Genomic DNA, 18984 nt, shown 5'->3' on the forward strand with positions numbered 1-18984 from the left:
ATGTCGGTGAATTGATCGTGTCAGTGAAATCAGTGTCAATGTAAACATTGTCGGTGAATTGATCGTGCCAGTGAAATCAATGTCAATGTAAACATTGTCGGTGATCTTACACCAACTCGTTAGAAACAAGACTTTGCCCTTCGACGATCCTGGGGTAAGTGCCGTGCTGTTCCTCACAGTCCTCTTACCAAAAAGACAAAACCTTCCCCACTCCGTGGCCAGATCCTCTAGGACAATGTCTTTATACTTTTAGGCAATGTAACGTCGGGTTGCTTGCCAATCAACGCGTCTGTTAGTAATAAATAAACATACCTTCGTCACTCGATACCTACGTGACCGAGGCATCGTCCCTCGCCGGCCGACCGCCCATGGTGGCCGCCTGGCTTTCGTCAAGAGTCCGCTCGATCGTCCTGACCCTGCCATAAAACAGTCGCACTCCGAAATGTGACGAACTATTTACCGTAAAATAATCCTAAAAGACGTTGACGCTGACATACTGAGCCTAAACAACCGTGTAAACAAGCGACGACTCGAGGCTTACAGACACGTACAGTACACGTACGTAGCTATACGCAATATTCATTGCAGTAGCAGCAATGATATTTTGCAAGTATCTCGAAAACTGAGGCTGAACGGCGCACAGTGCGGAATAAGTGGACAAAATTCAATATTAGTATATATCACAATGTGAGGCAGATTTCTATCGTAGAAAATGTGTGTCAGCGTGGATATTGTTATAAATAATCAGGTATCAATCATTTGTATCCATAATACAATCTTTATCTTTAAACAAACATACAGACAAAACGGCAAAATATATCCTGAGTTCTCAACATATTTGGATAGATTATTTGTTATATTTTAAGAAACTTATAAGTTTTTTTGCAAATACTTGCAACGTTCGGTTTTATATAATTTTTAATAAGGGAGCGTACTGTTGGTGTAGGGTCCCGATTGGAAGTTAAAAATTCTGATTTAATTGATTTATGTATTTCTATAAAAATTATTTTGCACATCCTCAGCCAAAAGGAAGCATAGTGTATTAAGTAACATATGGGTGCAACTTCTATTATTTATAAGAAAAAAATTCCTAAAGAATTCGAAATATAGTCTACTAAAGCGACAATTTTACAATATTACATCATTTTCCTGTATGATAATCATAAACTCATACATACCGTTGGATTCAGAATAAAAACATGCTTTTGCTGATCTAGAAATAAATCAAAATTTTCACAAATTTCGAGGAGGGGGGGGGTAATTTAAAAAAAAATTGTTTTTTTTTTTAAATTTGTTGGTATTGGTTTATAGGCCTCTAAAAACAGTGTAATGTTTGCTTGAACATTTTTTTGAAATCTCTAATCGTTTCCGAGCAAAAGTAAAAGAGGAGCGGCTCGGATAAAAGGGTTAATTTCTCCCTCATAACGCAAAAGTCGCACGTACCGAGGATGGTGTAATTCATAAGAAGGTCCCATAAACAAGTATACAAAGTTTCATCAAAATCGGGATTTGTTAATTTTAACTTTTTTTGTGAATAAATAGCAATATATTTATATTAGTAATGAAATTTTGATTTTTGTCCACAATTTTGCTATTTGTCCGCACTGTGTGGCGGTTATATGTCTAGGAAATAGTTGTTCAAAATATTGATTTTGTAAGCTTCGGGGTATTTAATAAATTCTTTAATTCGTTCGGTTGAACAATACTGATATATTCTTCATAAAATATATTATATATTATATATATTATATATTATAGTCGTAATCGTGTTCGTAATCGTAATCCGTCTGTAACTCTGTAATCGCTATTGTTCTCTTCCTCTTGTCTTAGCCAGAGGGCGATAGTATATGTGCGCGCTGATTGCTGATTGCTGATTCGAATTGGTTAATTGCGTTACAATTTCTACAACATATTTAAAAATCATCGAAATCGGTGAGGATGTATCTGTCCTCTATAATTATTACAGTTTTTTGCGAATATCTTGAAAATTTGTAATTTCCACCACAAATGACAATCATATTCGTATTCAGCACGCCAAAACGAGTAAATTGATGTATGACAGATGCAAAAAGCTTGGAGAGCTTAAACTGCAGTCTTACATTAAACATTGCAGAGCTTAAACTGCAGTCTTAAATTAATGAAATAATAAAGAAGTAGTTAATTCCTCGCAACTCTGGTATATATTAGGTTGTCCCAAAAGTTTCTTTCGTAATTTGCACTCAATTATTTTGTGTGGCAGTGTTTATATAAGTAGACAATCTAATTTCTTAGACATTGATGCTGTAACAGTAATGAAGCGAAACGAATTGTACACAATTTTGTAATGTAACATACGACATAAAATATTGTTTATGAATTAATTATTAATAAAACGAAAGAAACTTTTGGGACAACCTAATACAATGTCTGGTATATACATCTTGGTTTCCATACGAATAAATCAAGTTGAATTTAAAGGAATTGAAAGATCGTCATAGTGAATATTCGATTGAATCGTTGGCCAAATATCGAAATATAATGAGAACAAGAGAATAGCCTACATATTCAAGTGATTATCTAGACACGGCGCCAAGTACATGAAAAATTATCCATCACCGCGTATATACTGGTGTTGGAGCTACCAAGTATCTTTTACAGGAGAGATGGTCCATTCCAGCCTAACCTGAAACTTCGTTCATGAATATCTCAACACGCCTGCAATATTTTCTAAATATTTTCTAAGGCATTTTTCTCATGCAAATCGCACATAAGCTTTCGAATAAAACCAAAATCAATAAAATCGGTCCACGTACAACTGAGATATCGTAATATCATGTCATGAATCTGTCAGAAACGGTATTTTTCATATGATTTTCCCGTCGTCAACCCTTAGCCAATAGGAACTAAGCAAAAGCCGAGTGTCGTTCGTCGACTCTCGGAATCATTCGGTTCGGTATGGCTCGTCGGCCATCGAGCGTCGAGAGTCGAAACAGATGTCATCATTCATATCCTGCCAAGTGTCAAAAGTTTTTACACTATTGCATTATTAATTATATTTATATCAGCAAAATGTTTTCAATTTAGACTTTTTATGTAGGGTTTAATAACAAATTGCTGCTAGTGAAGTGAACTGTAGATCAATTTTGATTACAAGGTAAATTGTCAAAATCTGAATTACCAGTTACCTCTATTCATACAGAAAACTGTTTTTAATATAGATCCATACCATCATAGTGTTTTTAATTTAGACTTTTTATATAGAGCTTATAGGAATGGAGTCATATTCTCATTTCATCATTAACATTAAAATTTCTTGCAGCAAAAAAAAAATTGCAGGTATATATAATTATTTATAAATTGAACGAATAAGTGTTTATAATTAATAAATTATATGAAATATATATATATATATTCGCTTTTGTTATACCCTCTCCCTTTATTTTACTCTATCCAATTAAAAAAAAAACAAATAATAATTTAGACTTCTTATGTAGAGTTTACAAAAATATCAATTTTATTTTTATAAATTTAAAATAGATTCTATATAATAAATGATTTGTAAAAAGAAGTGAGATCCGATAAAAAACTTAAAAAAAGTAACAAAATTACGCCAACTACATGAAAAAGTGGAGGACTCAAGGAGTTATCATTGAAAAATAGAAGATCCCCATAAAAAACTACAAGAAATTAGAAAAAGATGTGAAATCGAAATAAGCTGCCAGATGATTTGCCTAGATTTCCGCAGCCTGGAAGGCAAATGCTTAGCGAGGCCAGGCAAGACAAAGGTGTCGATGAATAAGAATTATTTTAAAATGCAAAATAATGGAAGTGTACTCATAATATTGTCAGAGTTTTAAATTGACAAATTATCTGAAAGTCTGTGAGAGAGAAAGTATGGGTATTGATGATCTAAGAATGCCTTGCCTGGCCACGCCAAGCATTTGACTTCCAGGCCGCGGAAATCTAGGCAAATCATCTGGCAGCTTATTTCGATTTCACATCTTTTTTTATTTTCTTGTAATTTTTTATGGCGATCTTCTATTTTTCAATGATAACTCCTTAAGTCCTCCACTTTTTCATGTACTTGGCGTAATTTTGTTACTTTTTTGAAGTTTTTTATCGCATTGTATTATACTAAAAATCCCTTATCCAACCACTCTTTTTTCCCTATTAGTACGAATAAGCTCCATTGTATTTCTGAATGGTAAATTATTAACGTTCAACACCGTTTTGTACCGTACCCCTCCCTCCATCCCCATCCACTTCTGGAAGCCTTTCTCCATTTCTTTCACAAGCAACCGGCTCTTCCGTAGAACGAATTGATGAATTTCATTCGATCCCTTGGGTGGAAGTTCTCAGTCACACTCATCGAATTCTTAAGAAAATGCTTTGCATTCCTCGCGTGTCAAGCGTCTCGCAGAGCACGTAATTTTGCGCTGTGAATTGCAAAAATGGAACGGTTTCTTTATAACCAGACTGAAACACAAAAACTGATAAATTCTATTAAATCCTTTCTGGAACGGAAGAACGAGAATTTTAACGGAGCCTCGATCCGTTGGGAATATTCGATATTAGAAATGAAATAAATGAAAAAAAGAATCAAAGTCGAAACAAACATTTTTACACTTGTTTTCTTGCTGGGGAACTCCATTGAGTACAGTGCTAGTTGTAGATACGAACCTAGTTTTGAGTATAGTAGGATCTCCGTTATGTAAATTACTTAGGAGGACAGCAGTGTTCAGAGATAAGAGAATTTTTATATAATAAAGAACAAAATAGCACCAAATTTAGACAAATTTATTTGAAATTGAGATAAGAAACGACTATTTGAAATAATTTATTTCGATTTCATGTTTTCAATACTATTACTTGAAAGTAAATAATATCAATTCATTTGAAATAATGAAAAATTATTGTAAGAAATCTTTACAGCAATTTGCCTTGAGCAACATTTTTTATTCAAAACGTTCCATAAGAGATTTTTGTCTGGGTCCATGTAATATTATCAAAAAATACTCGTTCCACTTCAGTCATTTCTTTGTTGAAATTTGTTGATCTTTAATATTACGATGTGAACTTACTTTTTAAGCAAAGGCAAATTTTCAATGTATTATTCACCATAGTAATATGCTCATTGGAGAAAAAGAAGATAAAAATTCTAATTACAGATAAATGTTTGACATGGTAAATCTCATACATATGTCGGAACTACTTTCAAAGATGTTTATTTTTCGACTCGAACAATTCATCTGACTCGTTCCTTTTCGGTGCTCGTACACGTATCCTCAAACACACACATTTTCACACCTATCACTCTGTACATTAGCCAATCATTCGTGCTTGTCACCTGTCGCTCGATCTCATTCGTTCACATTCATTCGGCGCGCATTTCGCACTCATTTCAACATTCACTCGCTACACATATAAATTTATATTTATATAGAATATTTTTCTAAATAACTGAAAAGTAAACGTTTAAGATTTGTAAAAAATTAATGAAATTCTGACAAATTTTCGGAACACGCTAAACTGAATTGTTACTTTCAATTTGAAAGTTTCAAATAGGTCTACAATAATTTTGTATGTACCAAATCGTCATATTTTATTTTATTATCGGCACTATGTTGCGGTCCTCGAGTGAACTGCATACAACCATGGATACGATAAAAGCGAAAGCTTTCATTACATGTTTCATTAAATTGCTCGTACTAATGAAATTACTAAGAATATACATGTCTTAAATCCGAAATTGTGAAATTTTCTAAATTCAAGTATTTAGAGACAATGATCTATGAATTTTCCTGAATTATTATCTAAATTTTAACATTATTTTATATACATAAATAGTACATAATTAACCAACATGAGTAATCAACAGTTTAAATACGGAATATAATTTGTTTAATGTTAATTTACTCTATAAATTAATAAATAGTTAAAGTAAATATTGACATTATTACATAAACTTATTCAAACTAATGTACTTCGTGATATTTACTTTGAACAGTTTGTACAAATATAGAATTTTAGTTTATGTAATTACACTATTTCAGAATTATGTTAATTTGTACCTCAATTTGTACCTGCTGCATTTTAGAAAAGAATTTTAATATTTTTGTTATCAACTTATACTGATATTAAGTTTTCTACTATTCTTGCACACGATTTTATTGCAAACAGAGCAATATCCAAACAATAACACCAGAAAAGTTAAATTCAAATTAAACTTGTAACATTTTACAGTAATACAAAGCATAAAAATGTATAGAACCTTGCTATTATAATGTATCTAGTTAAACTATATTACTATATTTATTATTAATTAAACTATATCACTATAAATCTATTTTAATTTAATCTATTTTACATTGATAAATAAATTTTAACTGCTAATCATTAATACATACATTGATGGTATTTAAGGAAAAACGTATAAAAAATATGGTATCAATATACGAAACGTTTATAACTTTTGCACAATTAAAATTAGGATGTTTCTATAATACATGGTCTCGATAAATATTCTTCATTTAAAGTCTTAGGCTTTTTATTTAAAACCACACTCAGAATATGACTGCAATTGTTACTCCTAATCTCTAATTGTAATAAGAATGAAAATTGTACCATAATTAATTAAGATCCTCGTCCTTAAAATACATTACATTTATGTATTTGTAATTCAATTTCCTCCTTAGAAATAAATCTTCGAGAGATAAAATAAAAGTAAATTTCTATTTGAAATAGTTAAAATTCTTTGGCTGATAATTCCATTTTATGGGTGGAAATGAGCTCGCAGTTTCGATCTTTGCATGCAAAGAAGTGACTTCTTATACAGTGATATATTCACTATCTAACCTGCATGTTTTAAACGTTGAATCCAAATCACTTCCATAATTTACACTTAGAATTGCCCCAAAACGATGGCATACAGTTATATGGAAAACGTACAAAAAAATATACATAATGTATGTAGAATAAATTCTATTAGTTAATATAATAATATTAACACTAAACCTACCAATATTCCATTGCACCTATTTCTATCGCGATTGCGCAAATGATTGGTCTGAAAGATATTCTTTCCAATTTAATGCAACACTATTTCACGTGTTACTAAATTCAATGATATATCAAACAATTGTATATAAGAATTGTACACAATAGTTTGAAAATGATAATTTTATCGGTCGTGGTAGGTTTAGCGTTAATATCTCGATTTGGATAAATGCATATAACTTTTGATTATGTTTACCATATATTTGTCATACTCGCTTGGATTATAAATACATAAAATCTCCAATACAATAATGAAATATTACTTCGCTATTGCATTTTTTGAGTACACATGTTCTCTTGGAATGTATAGCTGAGAGAAAATTAAAAGTTGCATAATTCTTCTTCATAAATAGTAAGTTTAACCAAGAAAGGCATAGAATTATTAGGTAGACTAGAAAGTAATGTCGTTTCTTTTACATTAAATTCAAACAAATTTTTAATAAATTTCTATTTTTAATCAATTATGTAATCGCCTATCAACAGCCTTTTGCCATTTAGTGTGCAAATTTTCAACGGCATATCGATAAAAATCAATGAGCTGATGAGTGATAAACGAGTATTTAAAATTGCACAAACGACATTACTTCCAGTACACCTAATAATTTCTATGGCTAATACAATAGAATAAAACGTAGCCCTCCGCTGCCTTGTATTCTAAATTGATTACGTCACAGATCCTCACTATAGCTTGCCAAAAATCTCCAAATTTAATCACAGAAACAATGTTCCACGCGACGTTCCTGGTTTTCCGCATGTAAATCTAGCTGCAGCGATGATCGAAAATGATCACGCGACGGACCCTGCGTCGAAGAGTCCTTCGATGTCTTCGTGTGCCGTCTCACGGCCGTTTCTAATTGGCTGTGACTCCGGTTGCCAGCCCCGGACCGGAAATAGACCCTGTAATTGGAGAACTCATTTATGGAAATATGGTGGCGACCGTACGTACATCCTATTTTTGTCCACCCAGACCGTGCACTCGTTCGAACTCTGTAATAAAATTAGCCTTTGTAGAGCTGCACGCTACATTTCTATAAGAAATCATAATTTTGTAAACCGTTCTCAAAGTGGATTTTTAAGAATTCCTTAGATTCCATTACAATAGAATTAATCGGTGAAAAAAATATACATTTCGAAGTAAGTAACCTCCGACTTTTTGAAGTCGGTTAAAAAAACTTAGAATGAAAGCTGAATCTCCTACATTTCGTAATCAGTAATTTAGGTATACCTTTTCTCGATACTTACGGTTATTACGGTGGATGGTTAGCGTTTGCTGTCCTTTCTTTTTCAGAGCACTTTTTCCTCGTTTCACTCTCGGCATCGTCGACATCTGCAAGAAGAAAATTTCTAGCTTACGGATCGCGGCTCGGCGGGAGAGCGGAACGAGGCCTGGGAACGGCTCGAAATATTTTACCGATTTAAATAAAGCTGGCGACCACATGGCAGTCAGGGCAAGCCCGTAAATAGAGAACACGAGAGGCCACATGGACGTAGAATGATGTTCGGTGCCGCGTTACGGAATACGTGGAATTGGGTCTATTTCTGGCCTTTAGCTGCCAGTCCCAGGCCATGGCCGACCAACGCAATTCTTTTCTCGTTGTAACAGCCTCTTCTTCGATAACCTTCGACGTTCGCGCACTTTTCTTTCATTAAAAGATCAAATTTCGATGGGAAGTAAGTTAAACGTTTGAAACGATCCTAGCAAACGATACAAATGCGAAGCGCTGAGACGATCACAGTGATTCGGGGTTCCGTTTAGAGCTACAACTTTAGGACATCGCGTCCACTCGAAAGTTTTACTTTGGAGAGCTTGTATCGGGAAGAAGAACCTCCTGCGCACCGAGAGGAAGGGCTTTCATGTTCGAAGTTGCCTCGTCGGAACCCTGCCATAGCAAAACTCTCCAGTGAACGGTATAAGACCTCTACACGTCCCAAAACGAACAGACGTAGCAGACAGTAAGCGTCCAACGCGCAGGGAGAAAGCTATTCAGCGGACTATCGGATCGACCACTCGAAACTAACAATAAAATCACTATATTCGTACCGTCGGCGTCGACTATACTTCCCAGAGGGTTTCGTTGTCCCAGAATCCTCAATCACGGAGAAACATGTGGTCGCGCGACCTTGTCGGTCGTGTTTCACGTTGAACGACGAGTTCCATCATTGGACGAGACACCTGAGCGCAGCTCCATACTTCTTTACATTCCATACGTCGCAATCACTATGGGAAGTAAGGAAGCACGGAACAGTCGCCCGGCTTAGGAAGATGGTCTTCCGCGAGGGAATCATCTTCCACGATTCCAATGTATCCTCGTCGACGATCACTATATCACGGCGCAGGTTAGACTCCTTACCGTGGCTGCGAGTTACCGATCCAGCCGGTCGATTACGTAATCCACTGACTCGGTACGAATGCGATCCGCTCGTGGACCTTGGTTTAGGAAGGTCCTGAAAGCCCCGATAGGTCCCCCAGGGTATCTGATAGAGCTTGCACTTTCTGTTCGGTTCGATTTTGCGGACAAGCAAGAGAAAGAGCAACCGAGCTACGAGACAGTCCGAGTTGTTCGAGAGGTCGAGGATTATTGGTCGCGAGACACAACGATCAAAGACCGTGGTTAGCTCGGCGATCGGGAAGTTGTAGCGAATACTCCTAACCGGCTGGCCGCCTCAGACTGAATGCTGCCAAAGCTTTGAGCACGCTTGTTTCAACGAGCCCTCTAAAAATGGCCGCACAGATCCCATTGGCCTCTCCGTATCGTAGCCGACACCCCCCGGCACATGTAAGCTTACACTTGAGACTACCACGAGGCTTGCTTGCTCCCTCGTAGCGCATCGCGCCAAATTTGTCTTTACCCGAAAATAGTCAGTCCCACGGCTGCCACCACATGGCGACTATTCCTGGTCCAGACTCGAGTGATAAGTTACCCGGGGCTCTGTCTCGTTCCGCCTCCCCCTCTCACGCTTGCATCCCTCCTGGTATACCCCTCCGTACCCTGACCCCCCCGGGGCACCGTCTTTCCCTTGCGCTACGTTGGCATCGACTTGCTCTTTTCTCTGCAATGCCGTACAAAGACGTATCTACTGTGCAGACGTTTCTTCGCCAGCGTCGTTAACCAGGGAACCCGAGAAGAACTCGATAGAACGACGTTCAAACCTTTACAACGTGCTTGCGCCCCGCTCCGCGAAATTGATGTTTTCGCGGGAATTTATGCTCCCGCTTCCCGAAAGCCTAGCGTCGTCGCTTTTATTTGGATGAATGGAATACCCGAATTTTCCGTTCCTTGCGGTTCGCCATTCTTAGCTAGCAGACGCCTAGCTGGCGAAGAACCATGGGCGAGAGCTAAGTAATTTCGCTTTCTTTTGCATGTTTGCGTTTCACGCCGCGGCGCACGGTGGTCCGGATGGCCAAAAACCTGGCCAAAATGCAATTTTTGAAGTTTCGAACGCACTTTTTCCAATATTGTGCGTGTGTTGTATACATATGAGTGCATTAGATGCTGCTTGAAATTTTAAAAAATAGTAATCGGTTACTGATATACAGAGGTTCAAAGTTGCATTTCATGCTCCTTGATATCGTGAAAAATGGCGCATGTTTATTGTGTCATAGAAAGTTTATCCTCAATAGATTCATATGTAAATCATTTTACCATAAAAGTAGATGTTACAAATATAAACTTTCCACAAGAACAAAGTAAAATATCTTTGGATTCACTATTGTAATTCCCTTCTCAATATGATATAAATTTTAGTTATCTTTCGATGAATCGGAAAGAAAACAAAGATGATAATCACCGAGTGACACGCTCTACCAAGTTTCTTGATATAAAGTAACATGTCAGGTATGATATCCAATTGAGAAAACTTGCGCAAAGGGCCTAGCCGATTAAGATGGTCAAAACTGCCCTTAGAGCTTTTTCAATGGCTCTTGAATCATTCGAAAGCTGACCAAGAAAAACTCCTCTGAGTAAAATTTTAACCCTCTAGCTTGCCCGTGAGGGTAGTTACAGGGTAAAATAGATTTTACGCTTTCGGCGCATTTTCCGGTCTCAAATGCATTCTAAAATTCTGAAAAAAATCTGACACATTTCGGATCCTAAGGCGCATTTTTGAGAATTTTTTCAAATTTTTTTGTTGCAAACTGTGGGCATAAAAAATGAAAAACCTCAAAAAAATCGGAAAAACATTTTTTTCTCAAAAATATGATAACATGCTATTCTACTGTTTGGTTCCCTGATAAAGTACAATAACAGGCAGTGTCGTCAATTTTTTTTAAATTTTTTGTTCGGCTGCTTCATTGTCAAAAACAATAAAAACTGAAATTTTTCGACGTTTTTGCTGCGAGGAGGAAAGTTACACTTGTTGGCTTTGTCATAGGCATATATTAAGTAATTTTTAGCGTTATTACACTGAAGCAAGTAATTATTTTACCTAAAAAATGTGATTTAAAAGAAAGAAAAAATTATATTCTGTTGGATATATACAGGAATGTTCGCATCCCTAACAACATCGCCGATTGGCGTGGCGGTTAAGGCGTCAGCCTAGAGAGCGGAGACTCTGGGGTTCGAATCCTATCGATAGCATTTTTTTTTTCTATACGTCAAACTTCATTTTTTCTATTTCTTATTATGTATATGGTTTATTCATATAAGTTTGACAATATTTATTTAGCGTTGTAGTACGTTGTACTACATAAAACGGTGAAAAATGTAAGAGGCCGTGGACGCAAACGCTGCACCACCATACAAGAAAACAATTGCATCAAGAAGTATTGCAGAAATAATAGGATTAAAAGTTTCAACAAGAACAATAAAACGAAGCCTTCACGAAGCTGGATTAAGATGTTGCAAGGCTAGACGCAAGTCATACATCAATAAAATTAATATGAGAAAACGTTTAGCAGTTGCAAAAAAATATTTGGATATGTCACTAGCATTCTGAAAAAATATAGTTTGGAGCGACGAAAGTAAATTTGATTTGCGGCAATTAAAAAAAAGCACCGAGTTTAGAGGGAAAAAAATGAAACATAAAAAAGCATTTATTACACCCACAGTTAAATTTGGCGGAGGATCATTAATGGTGTGGAGATGCTTTTCATGGAATGGAGTTGGTACATTAGCAGAAATCGATAGAATTATGAATCCAGACAAATATATTGATATTCTAAATGAAAATTTAGAAGAAGCAGTAGTAAAGATGGGTTGCGACGACGAATTTGTCTTCCAACAAGACAACGACCCCAAGCATACTGCTACGAAAAAAATTTTTGAAGATTCCAATATTAAATTGCTTGAATGGCTGGCTCAGAGCCCCGACTTGAATCCTATAGAAAATTTATGGAGTTTACTGGACGCAAAAGTTCTATAAAGTCTATTGGATCAACGAAATAAAAAGGTCGATTTTTTCAAAAGGTTACAGTTTGAATTTGAAAAAATTTATAAAGATTATATCGAAAATTTAATAAAAAGTATTCCCCGACGTCTGGAAGCAGTAATAGAAGCAAAAGGTGGCAATACCAAGTATTAATCTCAATATGTATTCCATTTGTCACGTATTTTAGTATGTGTCTACTTACTTTTGTCTGCTGCTAAATAGCTATCAGTTTCGTTATCTACAGCATGTTTACACAAAGATGTAAGGATGAATTTCAATTATTCACTACATAATGTACATACTATAAGGATATATAATTAATAAAACTGAAGTTTATAATAGTTACGTTAATTCGATTAAACTTCATCTTTACCTACTTCCAGTAACTGTCCACTTGTTTTTGTCCCCGACTGTAATTGTACTTTTTAAACTAAATCATAATGCACGAATATTTGTATTATTTATTAATGTTACTGTATAAGAATACATCCGCTCATGTTTCTATTCTTAAAGATAGGCAATGTTACTATGGTTACTTTTGTTATTTATAGTCATTATCATTACTACACTTTGGTCTTCACGCAATCATGATATAAACCCATATAACAAACACATACTAATCATACCCAAAAGGTATGTTCACTTATTCAAAATGAAATAACGATACTATTACACTGATTATAGAATTTCCATAAAAAACTTCAAAAAAGTAAAAAAATTACGCCAAGTACATGACAAAGTGGAGGACTTAAAGTGTAATCATAGAAAAATAGAAGATCCTCCTAAAAAAATGCAAGAAAGTATAAAAAGATGTGACATCACAATGAGCAGCCAGTACATGAAGGTCCTTTCCAGTAAAGTGCAAGGTGAAACTGTGTAACATAATATCAAATTCGTTGCTTTCCAACTATGCGCAGCTAAAATGCTGTGTTCAACAGTGCAGACGTTCAGACTCTAATGGGAACTCATGCAAACTGACTGCTCCGCACTGTGGCGGTGAAATGAAGAAGCTAAATAGTGTATCAACCACAAACTGAAACTGTTTAGACATTTGCCTACATGTCCGTGGCCTGGAAGTCAAATGCTTGGCGTGGCCAGGCAAGATCAAGGTTTTGATCAATAAGAATTATTTTAAAATGTAAAATAATGAAAATGTACTCATATTGTCAAAGTTTTAAATTGACAAATTATGTGAAAGTCTGCGAGAGAAAAAATATGGGTATTGATGATCTGAGAATGCTTTGCCCGGCCACGCCAAGCATTTGACTTCCAGGCCACGGACATGTAGGCAAATGTCTAAACCCAGATAGCACATGGACGTCTTATGTACGTTCATAAGACGTCCGGTACTGGACGTTCGGGACATCCTATGGACGTCCAGATAACGTCCAAACGTCCCCTGAACGTCCCTGGAACGTCCCAGTTACATCGCAGGACGTCCCTGGGACGTCCGGCGCGGACATTCTATGTACGTCCCTGGGACGTCCGGTGCTGGACATTTCCAGAATGTTTTCTGTACGTTCTCTGTACGTCCATGGGACGTCCAGTGCTATATGGGATAATAATATTAATATAATTAACTAATATAATTAATTTACATTTATAAATAGTGTATTTTATATTCTGTTCTACATATTGAATAAATATTATATTATAAAGAATATTAATAAATAATATTTATTTTGTTTAAAAAAAAGTATTTTTCCCTAAATCTAAAAAGTTCAGAACGGACATCCCTGGGACGTACAAAATTTAGGTCCTAAGGACGTCCGACAACGGACGTCGGACGTTTGGACATAAACTGAACATCAAATGGACGTCTATGGGACGTCCGGTGCTATCTGGGAACAGTCTCAGTTTGTGGTTGATACACTATTTAGCTTCTTCATTTCACTGCCAAAGTGCGGAGCAGTCAGTTTACATGAGTTCCCATTAGAGTCTGAACGTCTGCACTGTTGAACACAGCATTTTAGCTGCGCATAGTTGGAAAGCAACGAATTTGATATTATGTTACACAGTTTCACCTTGCACTTTACTGGAAAGGACCTTCATGTACTGGCTGCTCATTTTGATGTCACATCTTTTTATACTTTCTTGCATTTTTTTAGGAGGATCTTCTATTTTTCTATGATTACACTTTAAGTCCTCCACTTTTTCATGTACTTGGCGTAATTTTTTTACTTTTTTGAAGTTTTTTATGGGGATCTCACTTCCTTTTACAAAGATAATTTCTATAGTGAATGACTCCAAATAATAGAAAATGGGAGATCAGTTTAAATCCTTTAAGATTTCAATGTATGCGGAACGCATTGCAGGAAGTCTCATTCAAGAAATTTATTAAAGAAAAAATGTAATCACTTTATCAGTAACATTTAAGACTTTCTGTCATGTGTCGTGGGTACTTTTGAGAAATTAAAGAACTAAGACTGACCTCTCTTTTTCTATTTTATTGTAATACAATAAATTATGTGTTACAAATAGTGGATCTCTGTTCATTTTCTCATTATTTAAATTTCTTGCAACAAAACTTTCTGCCATGCATTGTGTGTACTTTTGAAAATTCTAAGGACTGAAACTGATATTGCAATACGATAAATTATGCGTTACAAATATTGGTTTCCTGTTTCATTTCTCGCTTTATCTTTAACATTCGAATTTCTTACAACAAGACTTTCTGCCACGCGTTCTGTGTACTTCTGAACTTTATTCTAATACAATAAATTATGCGTTACAAATAGTTGATTTCTTTTTTTTCATTTCTCGCTTCATCTTTAACATTTAAATTTCTTGCAGTGAGACATCCTGCCATGCGTACTGTATACTTTTGAAAACTTAATGGACTGAAGCTGGTCTCTTTCCTATATCTGGCTTCAGACACATTATGTATATTGTAGACTCTACGCTTACTATAATAAAAGACAAATGTATTTTTATCTTAAGCTCTACATTAATTTGCAAACAAAATAAGGTTTGTATGTGTTATTTACAAATAAAATTAATGTCGTATGAATAACGCACAATTTATTATATTACAATACCAGATTCAGTCTCTTAAGTTTTCAAAAGCACACATAACGCATGGCAGAAAGTCTTGTTGTAACAAACTTAAATGTTAAAAATGAAGTATGAAATGAAAAAAGAGGTCTACACTATTTCTAACCCACAATTTATTATATTATAATACCAGTTTCAGTTTTTTATGTTTCCAAAGTACACACAACGCATCGCAAAATGTCTTGATGCCAGAAATTGAAATGTTAAACATGAAATGAGAAATAAAAAAAGAGATCCACTATGTGTAACGCACAATTTATTGTATTAGAATGAAATTCACAAGTATACACTGTTGTTATTTGGGCATTAAAGGGCAGATTACCACAGTCTCGTTCTTACAGAAAAGGATTGTATTGCGTTAGGAACAAAAGTAATCACATGTCGAAGATCTAAAGAGTACAAAAATAAAAAGAAAAGCGTATCTCTAAAAAGAGAAGAACGCAAGAAGGGCGACAGACCGGCAAAACGGTTAGAGCGCACTCTGCTGGCATGTCGACCCAACCGAGGAAAATTTTAACGCGGTTCAACATGCACAATTTAAATGCTAATAAATAAAGTGGAAAAATGTACAAAGAGATCCACTATTGGTAACGTACAATTTATTGTATTATAATTCCAGTTTCAGTCCTTTAAGTTTTCAAAAGTACGCACAATGCATGTCAGAAAGTCTTGTTGCAAGAAACTAAATGTCACAAATCCAAACTGACAGTTACTGGTTAGAAATGAACGAGCGGCATGAGTGACAGCCATATTACAATTCCGACCGACGAGCCTTGCCGACTGATTCCGAGAGTCGACGAATCAACGAACGGCCTTAGATCCTATTGGCTAAGTGTTGTCGAAACATTCGAACCATTCGGTTTTATTCGAAAGCTTATATGCGATTTACATAAAAAAAATGCCTTTAGTTTTAGAAAATACAGCAGGCATGACGAGATATTAATGACAGAAGTTTCGGGTTAGGTTGGAATCGCGTTTTCTCGAGTAAAAGATACGCGGTAGCGCCAGCGCCAGGCATATACGGGGAGGCTATTTTTTCATGACTTGGCGTCGAGACGCTACCGCATCTCTAGATATACTCAGTATACAGTATGTACACATATATATATATGTATGAATATGTTTTCTACATTATTGTACGTCATTAATAATTTGACATACATATAAGAATAATTAATTTTCTCTTGTACAAAAATATATTTATTGCCATAAAAATTGTTTGAATAATAATATGATATAATAATGATATTAATTACATCTGCATCTATAATTTATGTAACCTAAAACGCACGGAAAAATAATCACTTACCTCGCTCCTCCTCCTATGTAACATTATTTATATACGATGATATTTTAAGTTGAATATTTGGCAACCATTTCTGGCGGAAGAATGAAACTCGTTTCCATTTCACGCTTATCATCTTATCTGCAATTTCATACTCGAAATAGCGCAATATCATCGACAAACTTCTCCTTGGGTTCTCGATATACGCTAAAATATAAATAAACCTATGTAATTGTAACAGGAAGTATTTTTCAAACAAAATATATTCATATAGTAGAGAAGTACAATACTTTTAAATAAAATAAATATTAAGTAAAATTTGTGGGTCATACTTTAATAAAATTGCTCAATTTTGTACTTGAAACCAATTTCCTAATGTATAAATAAGCGATTTTCCTTAATATAAGTAGGAGTAAGAAAGAGAGTAAGAGTGCACGTGTGTAACAGTTGCAGTATGAGTGATCTGAAATATGTACTTCTTCTGAAAATTAATTTTTATCTTGTACCTTTCAATAATATCTTTAATTTTAAATCGCATGCAGACAGTATGCAATTATAAACACCCTTGTACAGTTAATACAAGTTCGTAATTCTCTCAAAGATGGAGATTTCTCCAATTACTTAGCAATAGCTAAAAAATAAAAACTGCGTCTAAGAAAGTGCCGCACAGTGATCCGGATGGCCAAAATTAGAAGAAGTTTTCTAAACTTCGTGAAACTTGGTATTTTATGGTTATTTGGGCCGCAAATTACGAATCTGGTGTCAGAATTGCAAAATTCAAAATGGCCGACATGTATATTACACAGTTATTAGATTTTCATGAAACTTGGTATTTAAGAGTTATTTGGGCCGCAAATTACGAATCTGGTATCAGAATTTCCAAATTCAAAACTGCACTTTCAAGAGCACTTTTAGATACGTTATACTTTCGAGCTATCACGCGGTAACTTAATTGTGTACAGCAATCTCAAACGATTAAATGGCGAATTTGATTTGAAATTTCTTCCGTTTTTGACATTCTGAAATTTTTCTAGAAATGCTTGTACTCGTACGAAGGCTGAGTTAGTACTAATAAGTTCCTGTGGGATCACTGCATGTAAGCGTAATCTCTGCCTAATGTTTGTATACATTTCTTGCCTTATGATAACTTTGTAACAAAGTGTCCACTTATTTTTGTCTGCTGCTAAATAGCTATCAGTTTCGTTACCTACAGCATGTTTACACAAAGATGCAAGTAAGAACTTCAATTATTCACTACATAATGTACATACTATAAAGATACATAATTAATAAAACTGAAGTTTATAATAGTTACGTTAATTCGATCAAACTTCATCTTTACCTACTTCCAGTAACTGTCCACTTATTTTTGTCCCCGACTGTATGTATACAGCATTATGGTCAAAATTTCAAACAATTTCTATGTATGTATGTAATATTTTATTTATGTCAATACACATAATTCTACACATAGCACTATATATTCAATACAAATAGTTCTATGTATGTAATATTCTATTTATGTCTATTGAAATATATCAAAATTAAAATATCGTTTCATACTTGGTATGATCGATTGTATCGAATTGTATATTTCAGTTTGTTTATTAAAAACGTTGTTGGTTTGTTTTTCCTATATGATTTGATTTGCTGCTCTTTGTCTGACATGTTGTATTAATATAATAAAGAGAAGTCATTTCAAATAAATAATACTTCTTTAATTAATATTTAGTGTACAGTTTAATAAGTAACATAATCTAATAATGTCAATACACATAATTGTAAAAGAGTAAATGATGAACAATACAACAGTAAAGATGACAATAGTAACATTGCCTTCATTTACAAATAAAGAATACGAGCAAATATACAAGCCCTTCCACTCGACCAATTTCCAAACTTGATTTTTTTGTAAACAAACCCCCCAACGGAGAAAGTATATTCTCCACTTTTAATTTATTTTTTTTCCCGAAGGGATTACCCACTGGTACCACCATCTCCCGTACTCCCTGTATTCCATAACAGCCCGATATGTAACGACGCGAACGTAATAAATTTCGCGCGCCAAATATACAGGGTGTCCCAAAACTCGGGGAGGAGCCGGAAATGGGGGGTAGCTGAGACGATTCTGAACAACAATTTCCTTTGCAAAAATGTCGGATGGGGCTTCGTTAAGGAGATATTAAGCGAAAACCCCGACCAATCAGAGCGCGCGTAGACCGTTGGAGCGGCCGCGGTAGCGA

At 35.1% G+C, this 18984-nt stretch overlaps 1 protein-coding gene and 1 long non-coding RNA gene across 5 annotated transcripts in view; one reads left to right on the forward strand and one right to left on the reverse strand.

The window, feature by feature from the left end:
• The window catches only part of LOC128876487 (E3 ubiquitin-protein ligase MIB1-like), a 605287-nt gene that overhangs the window by 503858 nt on the left and 82445 nt on the right, over positions 1-18984 (forward strand). The gene's annotated exons all lie outside the window — the stretch shown is intronic.
• LOC128876490 (uncharacterized) lies at positions 7216-9465 on the reverse strand. 4 transcript variants are annotated; one of them, XR_008457038.1, is made up of 4 exons: positions 9077-9465; positions 8447-8675; positions 8278-8362; positions 7216-8022 (listed from the first exon to the last, which is right to left on the reverse strand). It is a non-coding gene; the product is annotated as an uncharacterized LOC128876490 (long non-coding RNA). The 4 variants fall into 4 exon arrangements; XR_008457039.1 differs by lacking the exon at positions 9077-9465 and having other exon boundaries at positions 7216-7932; positions 7982-8022; positions 8447-9067; XR_008457036.1 differs by lacking the exon at positions 9077-9465 and having other exon boundaries at positions 7216-7932; positions 8447-9067.

Source organism: Hylaeus volcanicus, chromosome 5 (genome assembly GCF_026283585.1).
Source record: "Hylaeus volcanicus isolate JK05 chromosome 5, UHH_iyHylVolc1.0_haploid, whole genome shotgun sequence".
NCBI lineage: Eukaryota > Metazoa > Arthropoda > Insecta > Hymenoptera > Colletidae > Hylaeus > Hylaeus volcanicus.